Here is a 22,653-nt window from a genome sequence, read left to right as displayed (position 1 = left end):
TATCTTTCAATAAACGGTTTTACATGTGAAATGTGGTGTAAACCTTTACTCTTCCTAGTACGCAGAGTTTCAACTTCAACGCAATTATCATGTGGTATACGTCGGATTCTGTATGGTCCATTGTAAACTAGAAAGAATTTGTGACTCAAGTGTTTCTTCTTATGTGACAATGAATGAGCTTTAATGAGAACTTTCTGACCAATATACAATTTCTTTGCATTTGCTTTTCCGTGTAGTTTTCTCCTTTTGTCTGCTGCAGATTTTATATTTTTAAGAGCCAAATCAATTATGTCTTTGTGTCGAAGTTTACGTGTATTCGGGAAAGGTACAAGCTCTCTGATTCTGTTCGGTGGTTTTTCATTCTTCAGCACAAGAGTAGGTGGTAAAGCAGTGGAGTCATGAGGCATTTCATTCAGCACGTTTTGAAATAAGTGTAAATATCTGTCCCAATGCTGATGCTTTCTGTGACAATAAAGTCTGCAAAGCTTATTGATTTCTTTCATAATCCGTTCGGAGGGGTTACAATGTGGTGAGTACAATGAAATAAAAACAGGTTTGATTTTATGGTTGCGAAGCATGCGAGACCAAACAGCAGATCTGAATTGCGGTCCGTTATCTGAAATGACTTTACTAACGTGTCCAACTTCACGTAAGAAATTTTTAACAAAGGCGTTGGATACAGATCGTCCAGTGGCTTTACGTAACGGAGTGAAAGAAACAAATTTGGAAGTAAGTTCAACAGCGACTAGAACGTACGAAAATCCATTCGATGTTCTGACAAGGGGTCCCAATAGATCAACTGCAGCAAATTCTTTTAATTTAGAAGGAATAATAGGAAACAACGGAGCACGATGTGAGACAGTAGATGGTTTCGCCTTTTGACAAAGTTTACAAATAGACAAGACTCTTCGAATTCTCTTTTCCATATTGTTAAAATAACAAGTCGTTCGAAGAATATGATAACATTTTCGTGGACCAAAATGTGCGTAGCTGAAATGAATGTACCAAATGAGCTTATTAACAAAATCGTCAGGAATGCAAAGTACCCATAGCTTGTCATCAACAGTGCAGCGTTTAAACAGTATGTTGTTTCTAACCAGATAATAATGCCGAATCTGTGTGTGTGTCTTTTCATGTCATTTGCTTTTGATGTCTTTCCAAATCGGATCTTTATCTTGTTCATGAGCAATGTCCTTTAAAGATGTGGTGATGAAGTTTTCAAAGGCGACTTTCTGAATGTAAAGAATACTGAAATTTTTCTCGAGGTTGCCTTCTGTGTTACTTTTCTCAAGCCCAGCCGGTGCGCGTGACAGTGCGTCCGCAACAATGTTCTCCTTGCCGGGAATGTAGACTATTGTGAAGTGGAATTCTTGCAGAAACAATGCCCAACGTTTTAACCTGTCATGATTTAATTTTGAAGACATAAGAAATTGTAATGCACGATGATCACTGTATACTTTTACGTGTTTACCAGAAAGAAAGAAACGGAATTTGTTAAATGCCCAAACGATAGCTAAAGCTTCTAATTCAGTAACGGAATAATTTTTTTCAGATTTTGTTAGCACTCGGCTAGCAAAAGCAATGGTTTTCTGAACAGTAGTGTCATTTTCTGTGGCTTCTTGAAATAAATGGGCACCAAGACCGACTTTAGAAGAATCCGTGCTAAGGCAGAACTCTTGTGACAGATCTGGATGAGCTAGAATTGGCGCGTTAAGTAGCGATTCTTTCAAAGAATTGAATTCCAACTGTGCTTGTTCGTCCCAGTTCCAAATAGTATTTTTTTCCAGTGAGAGAACAAAGTTTTGGTGTAACAAGGATTTGCATATTCAGAAAACGACGGTAAAAATTTACGAGACCTAGAAAACTACGGACTTGTCTTTTTGTGGATGGAACTGGAATGGCTCTGATTGCTTCTAACTTTTCAGGATCCGGCTGAATGCCTTCAGAAGAAATAATATGTCCCAAAAACCTCACCTTTGACCTACCGAATTCAGACTTTTCCAAGTTAACTGTAATTCCAGATTCTGCAAAAATACGTAACAAACTGTTGAGGATGCGATTATGTTGTTCCCATGAGGTTTCTGCTATCAGAATATCGTCCACATATAAGGTGATGTGACGTTTTAAGAACTCAGGTAATATGGAATTTAGCCCGCGAATGAATGCTGCTGAAGAAATGTTCAAACCAAAAGGAAGTTTCCGAAACTGATAACAAACGCCGAAACAAAGGAAAGCTGTGTATTTTCTACATTCTGGATGAAGTTCGATCTGATAAAAGCTGGATCTGAGATCAATGGAAGACAACACGTTTACACCATTAAAATTTTGAAGAAGTTCTTCCAACGTTTGCGGCCTGTCTGTTTCAGGAATAATGATAGTATTGATTTGTCTCGAATCTAAGACAAGCCTGATCGATCCATTTTTCTTCTCAACAACATGTAATGGATTGTTGTATGAGCTTACTGCAGGCTCAATAATGCCCTCGTCAAGCATAGATTGTATTTCTGTTCTAACATGGTCCCTATAATGCGCCGGAATTACGTATGGTCTAACACAAAATTTAGTATGCTCACGAACACGAAATTGGTATTGAAATCCCTTGATTGTTCCTGTTTTGTGAGTAAAAACTGTGGAATGTGCTTGTAAAATCTCAAAAAGGTCTTGCCTATCATTGTCATTACAATTCTCAATTGTTTGAATTTTATTCTGAATTAACTCATTAGTATCAAATGCGCCGTCGATATCACCCCTGTCAGTACTTGCAGATTGATTGTTAGTGTCAAGTTCCGTCGAAAATTCCGAACTGTTGTCTAACAGGAGGTAAAGCCGATTAATTTCTTCGTCATGGTTTGAGAGCCAATCTTCAAATTTCAAAGCTACTGACTTACCTTCTTTTTCTAAACTTATTTCAGCATCGTGAAAGCTTAAGATTGCTTTGTATTCATTCAAAAAGTCTACTCCCAGTATAATTTCCGTCGACAATAATGGAACAATGAGAAAGTTCATAGAGAAGCTGTGGCTTTGGCAAAAGAATTCTAAGTTGGTTTGTTGGCGTACATCTACACTTTTTCCAAAGATTGCACCTTGTAATTTAATCTTACGTAACGGAAGTATGGGGCAATCGTTCGATTTGTTGCATTTGCTAAAAGCTGTTTCACTAATTACTGAAATGGGACTGCCAGAGTCAAGTACTGCCGTAAATTTTACGTTATTTACTGTAATGTGAATCACAGGATATGCAATGTTGTTATGTTTTACGTCGTGTTCTTGGAGTAAGATGTCCCTAATGTCTTCCATTTTTACGTAATTACTAGCTACGGCAGCTGCGTCGTTAGTGTCATAAGAACGTTTTGTGGCTGCCAGCGGTGTGAGTCATTGCCTATTGTCTCTCTGTTGTCGCGCGTCGTTATTGGGATTTGGAGACCTAACTTCTACAAATTCACCGTGACGAGAGGGCCCTGCCCTGTTTAAATCCCGCCAGTTCTGATGCAATTCAGGTCTGTCGTTACGATCACATCGTCTGTCGTCATGTCGGTAGTTTCTGTGGTTTCTTTCTTGTCGGTTAAGTGGTGGAGAATTTCTCCCTGAATCGTAACTGCGCGCTGGACCGTTGCGTCTAAAGTTATTCTGTCCCTCGTAATAATAATTGTTTTGGTTCCCATATTGTCTGTTTCTCTGATTGTCTCTGTGATAGTCATTACCGCGGAGAGGTGATCTTTCCCTGTAATTATTACTACTCTGCCAACGGTTGTTATACGGGTGGTGTCTGTTTCGGTCACGATTTGTGTTGTGAGAATAGCCTTGTCGCGTCCAGTTATTATTTCTTTCATCGCGGAATTGCGACGGATGTGATCTGTAATTGTTGTGCTCGTGCGTTCCGCTATTGTCAGTGTCAATTTCTAGTTCTTGTAAGAGTCCTTGAAATGCTTCAATGTCGTCTTTGCAACGTCCTGCCAAAATAATATGTCGCAAATGTTCAGGCAGTTTGATTAAGCAAATGCGGATGAGTTCTGAGGGGCTGTATGGGTTTGACAGGTACTGATTCTTGTGCAACATGTCTTCAAAATATTTCACAAGACTGGAGAATTCAGATTGTTCGAAATGTTTCATCATTATGATGCCATGTTTTACTCGGTCTTGTGTGGCTTGAGACCAATATGCTGAGAGGAAGGCATGGTAAAATTCTCCTTCACTATGACAATCGTGAATGACCGAACGCATTCTTACAGCTGGTTCATTCTCTAAATAGCCACACATAAATTCTAATCTGTGTTCTAACGACCAGTTAGGGGGAAAACAATGAGAGAATTGATGGAGCCACGCTTGTGGATGAATGTCGTTGGCAGAATTTTTAAACGTTTTGAATTTACGTGTAGTAATGAACAGCTTATAGTCAAAGTCATCATGTCGGCGAGTCGCATATCGGTCATTATTACGTCGTTTCGGCGGTTCCATCTCAAAATTCGGTGTGCCTTGCCAATTTCTGTCATAATTTCCGAAGTGTCCTGTGTTATTATTTTGTGGCTGTTCCATATTGCTAAGTCCCTCTTCCCGTATTGGGGCGCGAGTGTCCTCCGAAATACGTAATTCTTGTACTACCTGTGTCAGCTGATCTTGTACTTCGCGGATTTCTCTTTGGTGTTGCGTATTAATTTGATTCTGATTTTGTTTGAATTTCCTAATTTGTTCGCACTCTTCTGTGTCATTAAAGACTACCGGTTTTGTGTCATTCAGATTATCATCTACCTTCGTAGATAAATTATTTAGCTGATCCGAAAGTTCAACTACTTTCTCTGATAATGTACTAATTTCCTCCATGTGTCTTTCTACTGTGTCTTTTAAGTTTTCCTGGGTTTTTGCAAGTTGCGTAACCGAATCGGTAGATGCAACTGAGTCAAATTTAGCTTGCAAGGTCTCATGATTTTCATGAACAGTAGTTTGCAGTTCTTTTATGGCTACTTCGTGATTCTGTAGTGCATTTTCATGCCGCGAAAAAATAGGTTGGAAATGCTCACAAATTTGTGTTTTTACGTCGTTACAGACTTTTTGACATTTCGATTCAATGTGATGTAACTCATTAGTTAAATCCTCACGTGTTTGTTCAAGAGTTTGCTCCAATGAGTCTAACTTTTGAAGCTGTTGCTGTGTTTGACTCTGATTTTGTTCCATTTGTTTCTGATTTTGTTCCATTTGTTTCTGATTTTGTTCGATTGTGTCTAATTTTTGAAGATTTTGTCCCATTTGTTTCTGATTTTGTTCGAGCGTTGTGTCTAACTTTTGAAGCTTTTGTTGTGTTTGTCCCATTTGTTGTATTAATTGTAATAACAATGCACTGGTGTCTGGAACATGTTCCTCAGTGCTTTTCGGCAGTGAATTTGCACCGGAAACATTCACATTTTGACAAGCAGAAAATGTGTCTTGACTCATTTGAGAAAACGGTGAGGACCCAAATCCTGAATTCACAGCATTTGCGAGATTGTTTCCTGTCGTTTCGGATTCCTGAGGCGAGCTGTCGCCGACCGATCGATCGATAATGCTTCCCTGTTCTCTAATTGTTTCGCTGTCTACACCATTGTTTGCAGCCCGCTCCATTTCCCTATGCACAGCTACCAAATTATTACTTTGAACATCTGTTAATTCATTACACAGTGGTGCTGGCAAGCTACGCTCGTCGTCACTATTATTTCTCAGTTTGCTTTGGAGCCTAGTGTTACGTTTTTCACACGCCATTATTGTCACAGTATTTCACACGACAACACAGAAAAACACAATTTGAAGAGCAAAAATAAGAAAACACATTAACATAGCACTGAAAATAATATCTAGTTAATTGCAAGCGCAGCTGCGAAATACTTGCTGCAAATCTACATGCATGCCACAACTGTTTTACTGTACAACAATGAAAAACTACAACTACAAAGGAAATTCTCTCTATAATTACGCGCTAGCAATAAACAAAATCTACACTAATTACACAAACTACAAGGAAAAAATCAGAAGATTCCAGTGAGGTATCCTCGGCTAAGGGTCGACATATGAAACGTCCCCTTTTGAAAAATTATACTTGACTGTGCTTAACCTGACACACAATATTTTTTTAGCGCAACGCGATCTGACTTTCAACACACAATATTTTGTTAGCGCAACGCAATCTGACTTTCAATAATCTCTACAAGAGAATGGCCCTGACTAACATTAACCTGTACTTTTCAGAAATCACTTACCTCACAAAAATCTTGGTTGCTCAAGCTACTGCAATACAGCGAGCGCCACTACTGCCAGCTAAATAAAAGATTCAAACTATGGAAGGCACTAACTACTGATAGGGATAGTTAGCAAATGAAAGATATTAATAGAGAACAAAGAATGTATTTACCTTTATATCATCATATATATATATATATATATATATATATATATATATATATATATATATATATAGAGCAGTTCATGACAACTTCCAAAACTCCGCCATCTCTCTCCCCACATCCACCACTGCTGGCGGCTCACCTCCAACTGCCCAGCGCTACGCGCTGTTCACAGCCAGCTGCCTAACACTACAATGGTTGAGTATTACAACAATGCAAAGCAGCCACAGACTGCACACGGCACAGCCGGTGATTTTCATACTGAGGTGGCGTTATCAATAAAAAAACCTAAACAGCCTACTTACAAGTTAGGTTTAATTAGTTCTAAGTTCTAGGCGACTGATGACCTCAGAAGTTAAGTCGCATAATGCTCAGAGCCATTTGAACCATTTTGATTATGGCTCGGAGGAACCCTGACAGCAACGCCACCATGTTGAATAATGCTTTTCGTGCTGCCACAGGACGTCGTGTTATGCCTCAAACTGTGCGCAATAGGCTGCATGATGCGCAACTTCACTGCCGATGTCAATGGCGAGGTCCATCTTTGCAACCACGGCACCATGCAGCGCGGTACAGGTAGGCCCAACAACATGCCGAATGGACAGCTCAGGATTGACATCGCGTGCACTTCACCGATGAATGTCGCAAATGCCTTCAACCAGACAATCGTCGGAGACGTGTTTGGACGCAACCCGGTCAGGCTGAACGCAGTGCAGCAAGGTGGAGGTTCCCTGCTTATAAATTATAGAGTGCAGCAATCAGTCGTCCTTTTTAGATTTTATTACGCAAATCCACATCTCGGCTAGTAGCTAGCCATTCTCAATGCGCTATCTTTTATCCTCAGCGCATGTAAGTCCCTGTTGTTCGGGCGTCAGTCACAGTTCTTTGAGTACTGCAGTTTTGGCGTGGCTTTATGTGGGCCGACGTACGCAGCTGGTGGTCATGGAAAGCGCCGTAACGGCTGTACGATACGTGATTACTATCCTCCGACCGATAGTGCAACCATATCGGCAGCATATTGGCGAGGCATTCGTCTTCATGGACGAGAATTCGCGCCCACATCGTGCACAACTTGTGAATGAGTTCCTTCAGGATAGCGACATCGCTCGACTAGAGTGGCCAGCATGTTCTCCAGACATGAACGCTATCGAACATGCCTGGGATGGATTGAAAAGGGATGTTTACGGACGACGTGATCCACCAACCCCTCTGAGGGATCTACGCCGAATCGCTGTTGGGGAGTGGAACAATCTGGACCAACAGCGCCTTGATGAACTTGTTGATAGTATGCCACGACGAATTCAGGCATGCATCAGTGCAAGAGGAAGTGCTACTGGGTATTAGAGGTACCGGTGTGTACAGCAATCTGGACGACCACCTCTGAAGGTCTCGCTGTATGGTAGTACAACATGCAACGCGTGGTTTTCATGAGCAATAAAAAGGGCAGAAATGAAGTTTATGTTGATCTGTATTCCAATTTTCTGTACAGGTTCCAGAATTCTCTGAACCGGGGTGATGCAAAACTTTTTTTTGATTTGTGTGCTATGATCACCCATCATTCCCGTATGGACCACAAAGACAAGATTAGATTAATTACACATTGTGCACACAGGTATTTGAGCAGTCATTCTTCCCATGCTGCATACGCGAATTGAATGTGATGCAACTCTAGTAACTAGTACAATGGAAAGTACGCTCTGCCATGAACTCGAACGTGGCCTGCAGGGTATGCTGTAGATGTAGGCATCGAACCTATTTCTTAACAGCCAGTATTCAATACATACTCTGGCGTTTTGGAACTCACACTGAATTGAAACTTTCTGGCACATAAAAACCGTATAACAGAAAAGGACTCAAACCTGGTGTCAAGCCAACATCCCTCCGCACAGAACAGACTTCCAACCAATATATTTTCTGGCGATACTGAGAGTTACTCCATGCCAGTTGATTGTCCACGGCCGGCCGGAGTGGCCGTGCGGTTCTAGGCGCTACAGTCTGGAACCGAGCGACAGCTACGGTCGCAGGTTCGAATCCTGCCTCGAGTATGGATGTGTGTGATGTCCTTAGGTTAGTTAGGTTTAATTAGTTCTAAGTTCTAGGCGACTGATGACCTCAGAAGTTAAGTCGCATAGTGCTCAGACCCATCTGAAACATTTTTTCGATTGTCCAATGGTGCCAGTTAGCTTCATCACTTCTAGCCACTTTGTCCTCCACGTGCTGGTCTGTGAGCCACTGAAAGATCTGACGTTACCAGAGCTCGAACCAGAATCGTCCAGATGGGGCCACCTGCAGAATGCCTCCATCTGGCCTCTGGCCATCTGCATGGGGTTGTGGGTTCAGAGCCAGCACGCCACATCCTTGATCAAGTGCAGTCGCAGCTGTCTCTCTGTCCACACATGCATCGGCGGACTGCTCATGCCTGCTGTCAGTACTGGGTCCGCAGGGTTGCACACCGACATTGCACTCAGCTGAGCTGGCGCTTCAATGCAGCGATCACCCAACAGCTGTCCACACATGCACCAGCAGACTGCTGATGTCAGCACTGTGTCTGCAGGGTCATAAGCTGACAATGCACTCAGATGAACTGGCATTTCCATGTGACGACTACACAACAGCTGTCCACACACACACTGTCAGACAGCTGACTTCTGACATCAGCACAGTGTCTGTAGAGTTGGATGCTGACGCTGCACTTGGCTGACCGAGAGCTCCCGTCCACCGACCACGCACTGCTGGGACCAAGTACGCTGCCTTTGCTGAGGTAGCTACAGCTTCTGGGGTTAACACACACCTTCGAGTCACCGCCAACAGCTACTGCCTGAACGTGTCATTGAATAAATAATGTATCTGCTAATGAAGCATGTTTGAGTCTATGACAACTGAGCAACTGATGGTTTACACCCAACACCCTGCATGCAACCCTGAGTCGACCAGTCTTATATAATAGCATCTGCACCCTCGACACTTTTATGCTGGGAAGTATGCCATTCCTGAATTGACACGTCTGTTTGTGTGGTGAAGTAGCTGCTTCGGTGGAGAGGGGAACAAAGGGGAGGGGAAAGCCAGCTGACAACCCCTGCCCCTCGCGCGGTACGCTCTTGTTCCGATAGCTCAGTTCGGAAACTCTCTGTATGTGACATTACTTGTGGCACGGATTGCTGGCGTCAGACGACTGCAGTACCGAGACCACTGTGGGCGCCGGCCGACACATCCGTCTTTCCATTTCTGAGGCGTTCGCAAGTGGCGTGTAGCGAGCAGTGCGGGACACGGCTAGTGACTGCCGGGACGACCACTAATCTGGAAAAGCGGCTTCCCGTTCGCCGCCCTCCTCATTTCGTCCTCAGCTACTCTGTAATTCCCGGCCCGTGGCGAGCAGCGGCTAGCGTGAAACCGGGCAGTCGCATTCGGGGCGAGTTACGGCCGGCGCCACAAAGGGAGCGGTCGGCCTTTGTCGGGAAACCGTTTCCTCTGCGGTGCGCGATGTTGACATAAAAGGCTATCGCAGTAAATATGTGGCCGGCCCGCGACTCACGTCGTGCTATTTATCCTGCCTGCATTCCGGCCGCCCCCGGGGGTAGGAGGAAGGCGGAAGGCCCAAGGCGGAAGGCGCGCGCGGGGGCGGAAAGACAATGGCGCCGCCATCAGAAATCGATTCCTCGATCTCGACAAACTTGGGCGCCCTCCGAGCTGCCTGTGGGGGAAGTAGGGGGGTGGGGGGCAGGGCAGGGCAGTGCCGCCCCGACACTCGCGTTAACGACGTCGAGCTATCGACCAGCGGCGGTGACGCGGCGTCTCGCAAATGTACCGCAGGCCCCGGCAAATGGCCCGTATTCGCGTTCCCCGACTCTGCTTCTCCGCTGATTTCTCATCAGCTCAAATTCAGATAAAGGCTGTTTGACAATGTTGATGGTTACTCTAATTAAAAATCAAATGTTCAAATGTGTGTGAAATCTTATGGGACTTAACTGCTAAGGTCATCAGTCCCTAAGCTTACACACTACTTAACCTAAATTATCCTAACGACAAACACATACACACCCATGCCCGAGGGAGGACTCGAACCTCCGCCGGGACCAGCCGCACAGTCCATGACTGCAGCGCCTCAGACCGCTCGACTTACTCTAATTACATTAGTTTCTCGTTATCTCTTCGTTTCATCCAACTAGGGACCATTTTCGATAAAAATAAGAAAATAAATACACAAAGAACATTTCTTCCTTCTCTGTCTCTCTCTCTTGTAAGCTGCCTGGTAGGCTGGAAGATTTTACGAACTATCAATTTCCTTGACAAGTAGCTGGTTGCCGTATTGATTCAGCATCGGACTATTTGTTCTCAGCTTTCTCATACAACTTACCCTTGAGCTTCCATAACTCCGGCGCAGCTACTACCACTCTTCCATATAACTGATTCAGTGAAGTTATGCTTGAAAAGGATCACGGAATAAAACAGTGTATGATTTACACTGGGTTTATTGTGTATGAGTTCACCAAATTTCTGCTGTTCAGACAATACAATTTACGGTTCACAAATAAGAAATATAAGAAAGTAAAATGGGAGTCGTCGTTTATGATAACATGATGGAATGGTCCTATACACTCTCTTTATTATGAGCATGATGTGACGGTGAATCCTGGTCACTGTGGTCTTGGATTATAATATGAGAAATACTGGGGAGATGTTGTATGGAAACAGACGTGCGATATTCATATGGAAAAGAATTGACATGTGGGATGAATGTCTTAGAAAATGAGCGGGATGCCAGCTGGACTGTGAGAGTGTGGCTGGAGCCTTCAATTTGGCTAGGACGGTTCATAGTGTGGAAGAGGAAAGTGAGTGAAATTACACTGGGAAAGGACACACGACCGCGTACGGCAACCACAGAGGGCAACGCGCAGCTAGTGCAGCAGGTGATCCAACAGCGGCCTCGGGTTTCCGTTCGCCGTGTTGCAGCTGCGGTCCAAAAGACGCCAACGTCCACGTATCGTCTCATGCGCCAGAGTTTACACCTCTATCCAGGGTGTTTCAAAAATGACCGGTATATTTGAAACGGCAATAAAACCTAAACGAGCAGCGATAGGAATACACCGTTTGTTGCAATATGCTTGGGACAACAGTACTTTTTCAGGCGGACAAACTTTCGAAATTACAGTAGTTACAATTTTCAACAACAGATGGCGCTGCAAGTGATGTGAAAGATATAGAAGACAACGCAGTCTGTGGGTGCGCCATTCTGTACGTCGTCTTTCTGCTGTAAGCGTCTGCTGTTCACAATGTGCACGTGTGCTGTAGACAACATGGTTTATTCCTTAGAACAGAGGATTTTTCTGGTGTTGGAATTCCACCGCCTAGAACACAGTGTTGTTGCAACAAGACGAAGTTTTCAACGGAGGTTTAATGTAACCAAAGGACCGAAAAGCGATACAATAAAGGATCTGTTTGAAAAATTTCAACGGACTGGGAACGTGACGGATGAACGTGCTGGAAAGGTAGGGCGACCGCGTACGGCAACCACAGAGGGCAACGCGCAGCTAGTGCAGCAGGTGATCCAACAGCGGCCTCGGGTTTCCGTTCGCCGTGTTGCAGCTGCGGTCCAAATGACGCCAACGTCCACGTATCGTCTCATGCGCCAGAGTTTACACCTCTATCCATACAAAATTCAAACGCGGCAACCCCTCAGCGCCGCTACCATTGCTGCACGAGAGACATTCGCTAACGATATAGCGCACAGGATTGATGACGGCGATATGCATGTGGGCAGCATTTGGTTTACTGACGAAGCTTATTTTTACCTGGACGGCTTCGTCAATAAACAGAACTGGCGCATATGGGGAACCGAAAAGCCCCATGTTGCAGTCCCATCGTCCCTGCATCCTCAAAAAGTACTGGTCTGGGCCGCCATTTCTTCCAAAGGAATCATTGGCCCATTTTTCATATCCGAAACGATTACTGCATCACGCTATCTGGACATTCTTCGTGAATTTGTGGCGGTACAAACTGCCTTAGACGACACTGCGAACACCTCGTGGTTTATGCAAGATGGTGCCCGGCCACATCGCACGGCCGACGTCTTTAATTTCCTGAATGAATATTTCGATGATCGTGTGATTGCTTTGGGCTATCCGAAACATACAGGAGACAGCGTGGATTGGCTTCCCTATTCGCCAGACATGAACCCCTGTGACTTCTTTCTGTGGGGACACTTGAAAGACCAGGTGTACCGCCAGAATCCAAAAACAATTGAACAGCTGAAGCAGTACATCTCATCTGCATGTGAAGCCATTCCGCCAGACACGTTGTCAAAGGTTTCGGGTAATTTCATTCAGAGACTACGCCATATTATTGCTACGCATGGTGGATATGTGGAAAATATCGTACTATAGATTTTCCCAGACCGCAGCGCCATCTGTTGTTGAAAATTGTAACTACTGTAATTTCGAAAGTTTGTCTGCCTGAAAATGTACTATTGTCCCAAGCATATTGCAACAAACGGTGTATTTCTATCGCTGCTCGTTTAGTTTTTATTGCCGTTTCAAATATACCGGTCATTTTTGAAACACCCTGTATATACTAGCAGGAGGACTGAGAGAGGAGCAATATTGGTTTAGACAAGGAAGGTAGACAGTGCGTCTAATTTTTAGAACAAGGCAACACCATGACAGACACTACGAATATGGTAAGGATTTAGTAATAGTGTTCCTAGACGATGAGACGGTGCATTATAGCGTGAAAAGAAGCAACATGTGATAAACCCTTCAGAAAACAGGAACCGGAGGTCTGGCTATGAGAAAGATAATGTATCAAACAAGTGTGGGTTGTGTAAAAGTAAGATGAGAGGTGACAGATTGGTTAGGACGTCAAATTGGGCTGAAGCAAGGGATTACATTATCCCCGTTATTTTTCTTCAGCGTTGTGGATGATATAATGGTAATAAGGCCGTACTCGTACCGTGGTGAATCACGGACAGTGGTAAAACTGGAACAGAGGGGTATCGAAGCGTTTGAGATGGTGCTACGGAAGAATGTTAAAAATTAGGTGGACTGCAAAGGTGACGAAGGGGAAGGTTCTGTGTAGAACTGGAAAAGAAAGGAACATACAGAAAACACTGACAGGGAGAAAGGATTTATTATAGGACATGTCTTAAAGAATCAGGGAATGACCTTGGCATTAGCGGGTAGCGATGCCGGTTATCGCCGAGTCGCCGAAACAACGGGGTATCGGTTATATCGTTTTCTTTTTCTGAGCCAGATTAACCTGACTGTTTAAAGCTCTCAAAATAATCGGTTTCTGGGATAACAAATTTTAGGTTTTTTATTCCTATTAGTTTCTGTAATAAAGGTAGGACTCGAACAAAGATTGAAACATTTTGATTCTCTCAGTTTCAAGACACATCTAATTAAAATATTAAATTAAATAGGCAAATAAGAGAAAACTTTGTCGCACGGTCGCTGCTTTTCTCGAAAAGGGATAAGTGGTTGACTTTGCAAAACATCACCATATTCTCGCACACATTCAAATTTCTTGAAACTCTGCTCAAAAATCGTTTATTAATCGGGAATAGTACCACTAAATGGGCATTACGTGTAGTCATGCTAACGGAAGAAAACTGGGGTTGAAGAATTCTGCTTTTCGTGGTAATTGTCCGTTTTCAAGGGCTACAAGCAGATAAAAGCATATTATGTACAGACAGGCAGCTGATCAGCTACTCTCTATTTTTATTGTATACTCTGTATGAACTTTTGTTAAGTTTTTCATTTAATTTCCTTCCTCTTTTATCATTTCATAGGAATGTCGGACAAGTCTTTAATCCCTTAAGCCAGTGAAGCACTGTACTTCATTAGCTACGTCACTTTGTAGAAATACTTACAGACTAGGGTTGGTGCATTATGCAATGCAACGGATGCCCAGCGACGACAGTGAGAAACAACCATATAGACCAGGTGGGGACAATTCTTGCACTCTGCATGTGTACGCCTACCTTAAGCCACAACAGACACAACAGGGACACTACTGTCTCAGCAATGCTGCACCAATTATTATGCCATGTTTTCGTTGCTTGTTTTTAGCTGTTGGCGTTTTTATGAAAATAGCACTGATTGTTTTGCCATTTCCACTAACAACGCAGTACTTCAAACCAGTGCAAATTTTAAGAATAAAAATTACTCCTTCTCTAAAAAAGTTTTATGTAAAAAAGAAAAATTTTAGCACCGCTGCTATGGATAATTGATATTTCGGTTTTATTACTCTGTTATTGGTGAAACAATAAAAAACAAAAAGCGAAAGTACTGGTTATTCAGAGATAAAATAGCGGTATCTGTTGTAACTGGATGATTTTTCCCACCCATACAAGGAGTAGTAGAGGTTAAAAACTGTAGGGGAAAAGAGAGATTGGATACATCCAACAAATAATTGTGGACGTAGGATGTAAGTGCTACTATGAGATGTGGAGGTTAGTGCAGGAGAGGAATTCGTGGCAGACCGCATCAAACCAGTCAGAAAATTGATGACAAAAAGAGAGAGAGACAAGAAGAAGGAAAAAAAGGGTAACCTGGATATAGACTTTTTATTTAATGTAGAATTATCTCTCGAATTTTTGGCAGTCATTGTCTGCGGCTCCACTAAACTGTAGTTTTAAAATTGCCAACTGAGACAAAAAGGATTCCAACTTCAGCAATCATTATGCGTTTTGGATTTTCCTAGTTGTGACTCTTTTTACGAGATATTGTACCGATTCCTTTGAGCGGCTGCTGTTTATGAGCTGACCTACAGTCGAGAACATTGCCAAACTAATTTCTTCTAAATTTTTATGTCTTTTTCTCGTTTAGTTCTTACTGAGCTGCAGGAAGAAGTCGGTTCAGCAGCCCGGATTCCATTGCCAGTTCGACACTGCTCCTGTTTCGAGCCCTCCTGTGTCGTGATCACAGATAGGTACGACACAGACACATGCGTGAGTAAAAAGACAAAGGGTCCTTCTAAGAACCTTCAGTTCACCAACATCCTCAGTGCCTCCCACCCGCCTTTGTTGAGCACTTTAAGATGCACCTGAACAGAGACAAGCTCTTAAGACGCCCAAGGTGCTTACAGTCAGGAAACCCCTTCAACACGCCTCCGACTTCGGATGGTGTACTAGCAGGCACAAGAGCTGCAGCGTAGCCCGCCTGCAGGCGCCGGGGACTCTAGTCATAGCTTCTGCCTGTACAGGGAGACTTAATGAGTGAGGTGTGCAACAAATGTGGGTGTGTGCCATCGAGGCTGTTGCTGAACTGGGTGGTCTTAGAGGAACCCATTGCAACTTTATTCACAGATGAGTCGAGGTCGCACCCCTCTGTGATCACACCACAGGAGGATGTGAAACAGAAGGTATGAAAAAGCATAGACACCATTTGCTGCATCATATCACGTTCAAATTTTGTAGAATGGTTTCGAATGGTCCCTAGTTGTTCCACCCTGTACACCGGATGAGAAACTGCGGTCGCACAGCACTCCAAAGGCGTGCGATTGTGTTCAGTGGAGTTGCTGGCCCACAATGCCCTTAGAGTAGGGTTAAATTGTCCGGGGATATCAGCAGCGTCAAAGGTTGAGAAGAATGTCGTCCTGTTGCTCATAGCACTGCGAATTGTCGTTTTCGACCGCGTAATGTGTGGGAATCAACGTCGCGAGGAAAAGGGGCCCTTTTATTGACGCCGTTTCTGATGCCCTTTATGACGCCCTCCCAGGCCTTTTCATGTTGATTCTGAGCAGTGCTGTGTCTGGAATGTTTTCCATAGTCACCCATAAGAAATCCGGGTATTTTAAAGCTGGCTATCGCGGTTCTGACTTACATTGCAGAGCCGTCAAAAGAACGGGTGAAATGTGGGTACTTTGGGAGTGTGGCGACCTTCCAGTGTCTGAGGCGTCAGTGGTGCCGTTGGGCAAAATTATGGTGAAATTTGGTGCCATCGTGACATTACTAACGCACTTTACACGAACTTCCGGCCATTCTTCGCGTGTGTGGACACCTCGCTGTTTGAAGCATCGCCAAGCCAGGGAGTGACGCCGCAGGGATCCCACGCCTTGGACCGTGACAGTGGAACATCGTAGGCAGCTTTGAGCCAAAGTTCAAAATTCTGTCTCGAAATAGGAAACAATTACTTTGTTTCGAATTAGTGATCCATTAATTGTGTTGCGCTGAGTCTAAAGTAAAGTCCCCCACCTAATTTTTCTGTCTGTATGTGAAGACTAATTTGAGGAACTACTGCGGGGATTTTAATACGGTTTTCAGTGATATACGTGTTCACGGGGAAGTTGTGGGTGTATAATTTAGCACTGCTGCGCCAGGTAAGTCCTCCGGAAATAGATAAATGGTGCTAGGAGTGCAAAGAAGTGACACAACGCTAGTCTTTGGTGATCGTTACACCCAGTTATTTGTTTGAGTTGACTGACTGCAGTTGTAACTAAGTGATGTTAGCACAATACCTGCTTGCGTTTTGTGACGTACACAATTCTACATTTTGAGCATTTAAAAGAAATTAGTTAGTTTTACGTCTGTGACACTATAATAACAATGCCAACGCAAACGAAAACAACAAACAACGTGGCATAAGAATTGTAACAGCATTTGTGAGTCAATACTGTCCGTTTTCAACTTTTTTAGTCCTGTCTTCCTCAGTTGCCTGTAATATTACGATATATTGATAATTTTTACTTATGGACCGTTTGAAAAAATGGTTCAAATGGCTCTGAGCACTATGGGACTTAACATCGATGGTCATCAGTCCCCTAGAACTTAGAACTACTTAAACCTAACTAACCTAGGGACAGCACACAACACCCAGCCATCACGAGGCAGAGAAAATCCCTGACCCCGCCGGGAATCGAACCCGGGAACCCGGGGGTGGGAAGCGAGAACGCTACCGCACGACCACGAGATGCGGGCTTGGACCGTTTGACAGCAACTAAATACACTCCTGGAAATTGAAATAAGAACACCGTGAATTCATTGTCCCAGGAAGGGGAAACTTTATTGACACATTCCTGGGGTCAGATACATCACATGATCACACTGACAGAACCACAAGCACATAGACACAGGCAACAGAGCATGCACAATGTCGGCACTAGTACAGTGTATATCCACCTTTCGCAGCAATGCAGGCTGCTATTCTCCCATGGAGACGATCGTAGAGATGGTGGATGTAGTCCTGTGGAACGGCTTGCCATGCCATTTCCACCTGGCGCCTCAGTTGGACCAGCGTTCGTGCTGGACGTGCAGACCGCGTGAGACGACGCTTCATCCCGTCCCAAACATGCTCAATGGGGAACAGATCCGGAGATCTTGCTGGCCAGGGTAGTTGACTTACACCTTCTAGAGCACGTTGGGTGGCGCGGGATACATGCGGACGTGCATTGTCCTGTTGGAACAGCAAGTTCCCTTGCCGGTCTAGGAATGGTAGAACGATGGGTTCGATGACGGTTTGGATGTACCGTGCACTATTCAGTGTCCCCTCGACGATCACCAGTGGTGTACGGCCAGTGTAGGAGATCGCTCCCCACACCATGATGCCGGGTGTTGGCCCTGTGTGCCTCGGTCGTATGCAGTCCTGATTGTGGCGCTCACCTGCACGGCGCCAAACACGCATACGACCATCATTGGCACCAAGGCAGAAGCGACTCTCATCGCTGAAGACGACACGTCTCCATTCGTCCCTCCATTCACGCCTGTCGCGACACCACTGGAGGCGGGCTGCACGATGTTGGGGCGTGAGCGGAAGACGGCCTAACGGTGTGCGGGACCATAGCCCAGCTTCATGGAGACGGTTGCGAATGGTCCTCGCCGATACCCCAGGAGCAACAGTGTCCCTAATTTGCTGGGAAGTGGCGGTGCGGTCCCCTACGGCACTGCGTAGGATCCTACGGTCTTGGCGTGCACCCGTGCGTCGCTGCGGTCCGGTCCCAGGTCGACGGGCACGTGCACCTTCCGCCGACCACTGGCGACAACATCGATGTACTGTGGAGACCTCACGCCCCACGTGTTGAGCAATTCGGCGGTACGTCCACCCGGCCTCCCGCATGCCCACTATACGCCCTCGCTCAAAGTCCGTCAACTGCACATACGGTTCACGTCCACGCTGTCGCAGCATGCTACCAGTGTTAAAGACTGCGATGGAGCTCCGTATGCCACGGCAAACTGGCTGACACTGACGGCGGCGGTGCACAAATGCTGTGCAGCTAGCGCCATTCGACGGCCAACACCGCGGTTCCTGGTGTGTCCTCTGTGCCGTGCGTGTGATCATTGCTTGTACAGCCCTCTCGCAGTGTCCGGAGCAAGTATGGTGGGTCTGACACACCGGTGTCAATGTGTTCTTTTTTCCATTTCCAGGAGTGTAAAACAGTAAAATTGTGTGTTATTCAGTTGCTTTCAGACGGTCCATAAGTAAAAATTATCAATATACCGTAATAATATTGTCCGTGTATCCGTGTGTCTTGACTTAAGGTACGCGTGTACTGCGGTGTCATTACTGGTCATCCTTTGTATTGTAGAATGACACCAATCTCAGACTGGAAATATTTCTACAATGTGACGTAGCAATGAAGCACAATGCTTCGTTTGCGTTAAAAGATTAAAGATTTGTGTGATCTTTCTATGAAATGGCAAAAGAGGAAGGAAATTATGATAACAGTAATAAAATAAAAACTAAACAATTCATCCATAGTATTCAGTTAAAATAGAAATTAGCTGATCTGCTGCCTATGTCTACATAATATCCCCTTATCTGATCGCAGTTCTTCAAAACGGACAAATTGAAACGAGAAATAGAATTCTTCAACCTCAGTTTTAATTCTTTAGCACTGACTATTTGTAATGTCCAAATAGTGGTATCATCCCAGATTATCACGTAGTTTCGATTTGCTAGAAATGCCTCAATTCAATCAGAAAGTAGGGGTCTGATATTGCGGGCGATCGTATTTTGTTCATTAGGCGACATTGCGGAACCGTATCGGCTTTTGCGGAGCTCTCTCTCGCGTTCGTGCCGGCGCGCGGCGCGAGATGAAAATGGATTACGGCCGGAAAAGTGTGGCGCATCGCGGGCAGCGGTGACCGGCGGACGCGGCGTTCAGCTGACAGAGCCACGGGAAACAAAGGCAGGCGTCGCGACGTCCCGCCGGGAGATTAATGACGCGGCGCGCCGCAGTAATCGCAATTAATGCCACCTGCCGCAGCGCGCGCCGCACCCCACACACCGGCCCCTGGGTTGGCCGGTCTGCGACGTCCAGCGCTCGTCTTACAAGTTAACGCTGCCGGCCTCCACATCGAAGAACCTACTGCGGAAGCCACTGCATAGTGCGTGGCAGAGGATAGATACTTGGTGCCAATTAGTCTCTCCTTGTCCAGTCCACACATACAAGTTCCACATGTGAACATCGTTTTCCACAAAAGTATTAATATCTCAGATTAAAACTGTGTGCCGCACCGAGACTCGAGCTTGGAATCTTTTGCCTTTCGCGGTCAAGTGCTCTACCGACCGAACTACCCAAGCACGACACCTGATTCGTCCTCAAGGCTTTACTTCAGCCATTACCTCCTTTCTTCCGCGGGTGCTAGTTCTGCATGCTTCGCAGGAGAGCTTCCGTGAAGTTTGGGAGGTAGGAGACTATGTACTGGCGGAAGTAAAGCTGTGAGGAGTTATCGTGAGTCGTGAGTGCCTATCTCAGTCGGTCGAGAACTTACCCGTGAAATGCAAAAAGCCTGAGTTTGAGTTTCGGCTGGCACACAGATTTAAGATTTCAGTAGGTTTCGTATCAGCGCACACTCTGCAGAGTGAAAATTTCATTCTGGAGAATAGCGACAATTGACAAAAGAAGCCTTCAGCAGCTTCTAACAAGGAGAGGTGCCCAGTCGTGTGATCGACTTATTTATACGGTGATGTAGCTTTGTTGACTGGAATACTCTCTTTCAAATTCTAAAGGTGTCAGGGGTAAAATACAGGGAGCGAAAGGCTATTTACAATTTGTACAGAAACCAGATGGCAGTTATAAGAGTCGAGGGACATGAAAGGGAAGCAGCGGTTGGGAAGGGAGTAAGACAGGGTTGTAGCCTCTCCCCGATGTTATTCAATCTGTATATTGAGCAAGCAGTAAAGGAAACAAAAGAAAAATTCGGAGTAGGTATTAAAATCCATGGAGAAGAAATAAAAACTTTGAGGTTCGCCGATGACATTGTAATTCTGTCAGAGACAGCAAAGGACTTGGAAGAGCAGTTGAACGGAATGGATGGTGTCTTGAAGGGAGGATATAAGATGAACATCAACAAAAGCAAAACGAGGATAATGGAATGTAGTCGAATTAAGTCGGGTGATGTTGAGGGTATTAGATTAGGAAATGAGACACTTAAAGTAGTAAAAGAGTTTTGCTATTTGGGGGGCAAAATAACCGATGATGGTCGAAGTAGAGAGGATACAAAATGTAGACTGGCAATGGCAAGGAAAGCGTTTCTGAAGAAGAGAAATTTGTTAACATCGAGTATAGATTTAAGTGTCAGGAAGTCATTTCTGAAAGTATTTGTATGGAGTGTAGCCATGAATGGAAGTGAAACATGGACAATAAATAGTTTGGACAGGAAGAGAATAGAAGCTTTGGAAATATGGTGCTACAGAACAATGTTGAAGATTAGGTGGGTAGATCATATAACTAATGAGGAGGTACTGAATAGGATTGGGGAGAAGAGGAGTTTGTGGCACAACTTGACCAGAAGAAGGGATCGGTTGGTAGGTCATGTTCTGAGGCATCAAGGGATCACCAATTTAGTATTGGAGGGCATCGTGGAGGGTAAAAATCGTAGGGGGAGACCAAGAGATGAATACACTAAGCAGATTCAGAAGGATGTAGGTTGCAGTAGGTACTGGGAGATGAAGAAGCTTGCACAGGATAGAGTAGCATGGAGAGCTGCATCAAACCAGTCTCAGGACTGAAGACCACAACAACAACAACGTAGGTTAGGGTCCAAGGTATCACGTTCTGCAGCCATTCACCCTGGTGGGCTCTACTTTGGGAGCAATCAACGAAAAACGAATTTCTGAAATTCGCGTCTCGCACTACAGCTTCAAAAATGACATAAACTGAGGGTCTTTTTTTATTTATGTTCGTGTAGCGTAATGGTTAAGGAACAGTCAGTGACTTTGAATATTTTTAGTTTTAAATCTTTATCGAAATGAGTTTGATCGTTTATTTTTATTCAAGTGTTTGGTTTAATGATTTTTTTATTTATATTCCTTTGTCAACTAATGTTAATCACCATATTAACTTTTTTCATTTTACTTTCTATCATTTTTTTTCTCCTTGGAATCTTTGTGCATGTGATTTTAATTATTGTTATGTATTAACTTCGATTTATTTTCTTCCGTTTTATCATCTTTTAATTCTGACCATTGAGCCGTGGCGTTTTGCTGGCGCGCCAGCGTATTTGCAAGTACCTCGCCTTCGCGCTCTTATCTTTGCTTGTGGCACGTACTGAGTCTTGGCTGCCTTATCTTTGCCGGAGGAGTTAACTGGAGGCTCTCGTCAAGGATGGGACAGTAGGCGTTCGATGTTACCTGAGGCCGGAGTGCGCTTGTAGTGGAGCGGGAGCCGACCACCTGTATGGGGCGGCTTGGTGGAGAGCCTTTCCTGTCGCCTGTGACGAGGCTTGTTGCGTGCTGCCGCTTCCGGACACGGCTGTCTACGGTCGTCCGCTGCCTTATTGCCGCCTGCTGTACCCGACGCAAGCCATATCGGACGTCCAGCGAAACGTTAAGTGAGATTGTACTTAGGGCATGTGTGTGAAGGTGTTGAGGGCTGCTACCTCACTTCTGGTAACTGTAAGCGCATCGGTGTTACCATTGAAGTAAAGATGTGCCTATGAAGAGTTCATGGTGTTTAAGACGGGTGTTAAATATAACGCACGAGCGTGCCTCTTCCAGCTCGTGCGAAATTGTTATTTGATGTAATACGTAATGAGCTACAAGGCCCTAATCTGTTTATCAAATCTACTACATTCGAGTGTTTGGTAGCCTTAGTGCAGTGAGCCCCAGTAAAGATTATTATGAAATTTTCAGAATTTTGCTCGATACGGTTTTCACTGAACAGTGGGGCATACGAGTTCACGTAATTTAATTGTGACTAAGATTGGAGCGCCCGCTGGCCTTGCTAGTAAGTTTTTTTTTTTTTTTTAATATCTTAATAGCAGGCCATTCTCCTTAAGGTTATTGATAAGATTTGCGCTGTTGGTTGTACCCTGCCTGTGTAGTTCATTCGTAGTGGGGCAAAGGCAGTG

Source organism: Schistocerca nitens, chromosome 8, assembly GCF_023898315.1.
Source record: "Schistocerca nitens isolate TAMUIC-IGC-003100 chromosome 8, iqSchNite1.1, whole genome shotgun sequence".
NCBI lineage: Eukaryota > Metazoa > Arthropoda > Insecta > Orthoptera > Acrididae > Schistocerca > Schistocerca nitens.
Note: the sequence above shows the minus strand (reverse complement) of the source record.